The sequence below is a fragment of the Chrysochloris asiatica genome, unplaced genomic scaffold, assembly GCF_000296735.1.
Source record: "Chrysochloris asiatica unplaced genomic scaffold, ChrAsi1.0 scaffold00086, whole genome shotgun sequence".
In the NCBI taxonomy this organism is placed as follows: Eukaryota; Metazoa; Chordata; class Mammalia; order Afrosoricida; family Chrysochloridae; genus Chrysochloris; species Chrysochloris asiatica.
In genome coordinates, this window is record NW_006408604.1 from 1,056,094 (window position 1) to 1,060,310 (window position 4,217).

At 40.3% G+C, this 4,217-nt stretch overlaps 1 pseudogene; it reads left to right on the forward strand.

Moving 5' to 3' along the window:
- Positions 1-184: 184 nt before the first annotated feature.
- Positions 185-628, forward strand: LOC102823098 (annotated as a pseudogene).
- Positions 629-4,217: the final 3,589 nt, after the last annotated feature.

Genomic DNA, 4,217 nt, shown 5'->3' on the forward strand with positions numbered 1-4,217 from the left:
TTCTGGGATATACCCTTTGGGTGGTTGATGATGCATGGAGGGGATTGGAACCATGGCAATGAGATGATATACGATGGGATGAATGTAAACCTAAAGTTCTCCCATGTAAAGTATCATATAATTCACAATAAAACATTAAAAAAAAAAAAAAGAACATAAAGTCTAGGAGCGACAGTGACACAAGATGGCAGCCACCACGGGCTCAGGAGTAAAAGTCCCTCACAATTTTCTACTGTTGGAAGAACTCGAAGAAGGCCAGAAAGGAGTAGGAGATGGCACAGTTAGCTGGGGTCTAGAAGATGACGAAGACATGACACTTACAAGATGGGCAGGCATGATAATTGGGCCTCCAAGAACAATTTATTAAAACTGGATGTATAGCCTTAAAATAGAATGTGGACCTAACTATCCAGAAGCACGCCCATTTGTAAGATTTGTAACAAAAATTAATATGAATGGAGTGAATAGTTCTAATGGAGTGGTGGACCTAAGAGCCATATCAGTGCTAGCAAAATGGCAGACTTCATATAACATCAAAGTTGTCCTGCAAGAGCTTTGGTGCCTAATGATGTCTAAAGAAAATATGAAATGTCCTCAACCACCTGAAGAACAGTGTTAAAGCAATTAGTCAAAAAGAAAACCACAGGCCCTCCTCTGTTCCCATCCCCATTTGATTTAAGCAGTCTTCATTTTCCACAGTAGCAAATTTTCCAGATACGTCTTATAGACCTCAAAGTACTGGAAAGGAAGCTCCCATTCAAGGGCAAGTTATCTTAAGATACTGTAAATGATACTAATTTTATGTCGATTTGAAATACATAAGTTGTGCTATAGCAAATCATCCTGTCCAGTGTAACCACTGGCCAAGTAGTTGACCTCCTGGGATCAAGGGAGTCTATTTAAATTGATATCCATCATAACTGGTGGGGCACATCTAACTCCACTGTGAAAAAACACATCACACAATCACCTTGCTGCTGATTATATAGCTTGGGGTCTCTGCCTTCTCCCCTTGCCCCACCCCCTCCCCTCTGCTCCTTTCCTTGCAACAACCCTCCAGCTTGGGGTGGCTTCTTAGAATAGATGGTGAAGGTTTTGGGTTGCAGCCTATGGAACTACAGCTGGGTGTGTGGGGTGCTTAAGTCTTAAATGATGCCCCCCCCCCCCATTCCAAGCCATCCTTCCTCACTCTTCTCCACTACCACGTTGGCTAAAACATAGATTGTAACCCCCTCTCCTCCCCTCTGAAATTGGCCTTTGGTGAGGAATTCAGGGCTTTCTCCCCTATCTTCTCTCTCCCCACCCGATCAAGGGGTGCTGCTTCTCCCTTCCTCCTCCCAAAGCCCCTTCCTGCACCCCACCACCCCACACTCCCCATGACACTTCCTTGCTTTGGCCAGAAGCCATCAATCAGGTGAGGTTGGAATGAGTCTGTGACCTCCCTCGTTTCATTCTGTAACCACATTGATTTACCCTCCACCAGCCTGGGACATGAACATGGGGTCTTCAGCCCTGCCACCACCCTCTGCTCTCATCATTGGCTGATTCACTGTTTTAGCTCAGGTTTTGAAGTGGTGACAAGAACAGTCACCAGGGCCACTCAGACCTGACAGCTCTCAAAGTCCTTGGTGGTTAAACTCAGAGAAGGGTCACATGAAGACACTTGTAAGCACATATGATCCCTCTGAATGTTTTCTTTTCCTGCCATTACTTTGCTTTTAAAAATGGAAGAAGTTTTAAACAAGCAGGGCTCTCATTTGGTCATCCTTGCAATCCATTTGGGTCTAGTTTGGAGTCTGACAACTGGAACATAAAGAACCTTGAATTCGGTGCATACTTCGTTTTGGTGCTGCTGCTTCCCACGATCCTCAGCATGGAGTCAGAAAGAACTCGGTGTGCACAGCAGATCCCCGAAATTGGCGGGCTTGACCTCCTGGCAAATTGCTGCATTGTTCCATTTTTCTATTCTGGACCACTAAATGCTGACATGTGGATACATATCGAAAATAAAGCAATTCACAGTGTTCTAAAAATCTTTTAAAAAAGAACATATACCAAAAATAAACAAAATTATTATACACTATGACAAGAGCTCTGATGAAGTTGGGGTACTAGATGAGGAAAAAATATAGGAGAAGATTGAACTATGTTCCAGCAAATAGGAATTAATATACACTTAATTTTCAAGCATATGGGTTTTTAAACAGAACCTTTATGAGTCTCATTTCTCTCCTTCAAAAAGAAAACATTAGTATTTTGTTGTTGTTTTTGGTAAGTGTCGTGGAGCAGGTTTTGAATCATAGTGACAATGTAAATACACATATTTTCTAAGGAGTGGCTGGTGGGTTTGAAGTGTCAAACATGAGGTTCAAGTTGACTTAGTGGTCCAGTGCTTATCCTACAGAGTCCCATCACGGATTTTTGTTATACTGAAAATCACATTTAATTCTGCTTTGTTTGTTTGTATTTTGTTTATAAATCAGACATTCTTGGTGGTGGTTGTTGTTATTAGGTGTCATTGAGTTGGTTACACCCCATGCATAGAACAAAACACTGCCCTGTCTGGCATCTCTTCACAATCGTTACTATGTTTGAGTCAATTGTTACAGCTACTGGGTCAATCCATCTACTTGGGACTTTCCTCTTTTTTGCTACCCCTTCAACCAATCAATCATGTTACTCTTCTCCAAGGATTGGTCTATTCTGACAGCATGTCCAAAGAACAAAAAGTGAAATCTCATCATTCTCACTTCTAAGAAGCATCTTGGCTGTACTTCTTCCAAGACAGACTTGTTTGTTCTTTTGGCAGTCCATTTGTTATGAAGGAACTCTGGTAGCGTAGTGGTTACGAATCGGGCTGTGAACCTTAAGGTCAGCAGTTCGAAACTACCAGCTGCTCCGCGGGAGAAAGATGAGGCTTTCTACTCCCGTAAGGATTTACACCCTCGGAAACCCTGTACAGGGTCGCTATCTTTCAATATTCTTCTCCGTAATTCAGATGCTTCAATTCTTCTACAAATACCCTTATTCATTGTTCACCATCCACATGCGTATGAGGTAATGGAAAATATCCTGGCTTGGGTCAGTCTCATGTTTGTTCTCAAAGTGACATCTTTGCTCTTTAACACTTTAAATAGGTACTTTGCAGCTGATTTGCTTAATGCAAAACATCTTTTGATTTCTCAAGCACAGTTTCTTTGACTGCTGCTTCCATAAGTGCTGATTGTAAACCCAAGCAAAATTAAGTTTTTGGCAACTTCAATATTTTATTTTTGTCATGCTATTATTTATTGATCCAGCTGTGAGGAATTTTATTTTCTTTACATTGAAGTGTGGTCCATACTGAAGACTGTGATCTTTGGTCTTCATCAATAAGTATTTCAAGTCCTCTCTGCTTTTAGCAAGCAAAAGTGGTGTCATCTGCAAATTTCAATTTGTTAATGAGTCTTCTTCTAATCATTAAAACACATTCTTCTTAATATAATCCAGCTTCTTGTATTATTTGCTCAGTATACAGACTGAATATAGAATGATCAGAGAGGACATTCAAATGGCCACCAAACACATGAAAAGATGGTCATGTCATTAGCCATGAGAGAGACACAAATAACAAATACAAAATAAGAAATGTTGGCAAGAATGTAGGGAAATTGAAATCCTTACCCACTGCCGATGGGAATGCAAAATGGCATAGCTGTTGTGGAAAACAGTATTGAAGTTTTTCAAAAAACACATAATAAAACTACCATTACACTCAATTCCACTCCTTGGTATATACCCCAAAGACTTGAAAACAGCGCCTCAAACAATATTTATATACCAATGCTCACTGAAGCACTATTCATGAGTCGAAAAGTAGAAGCAAATGAAATGCCCATCAACAGATGAATAGATTAAAACAATGAGGTATATACATGCAATGGAATAGTACTGAGAAATGAAGTGTTGATACATGTTGCAATATGAATGGAGCTTGAAAACATTATGATAAGCAAAAACCACAAAAAGACAAACATTGGATGATCTCATGTATAAAAAAACACAAGAACAGGCATATTTATAGAGACTTGAGTATATTAATAGCTATCAGGGACAGAGGACTCCTTGTGTAGCATTATAGGATAAGCACTAGACTGGGAACTAGAAGGTTGTCAGTTCAAACCCACAAGCTGCTCCTCAGAAACCCTACACAGAGTCACTATAAGTCAGAAACAACT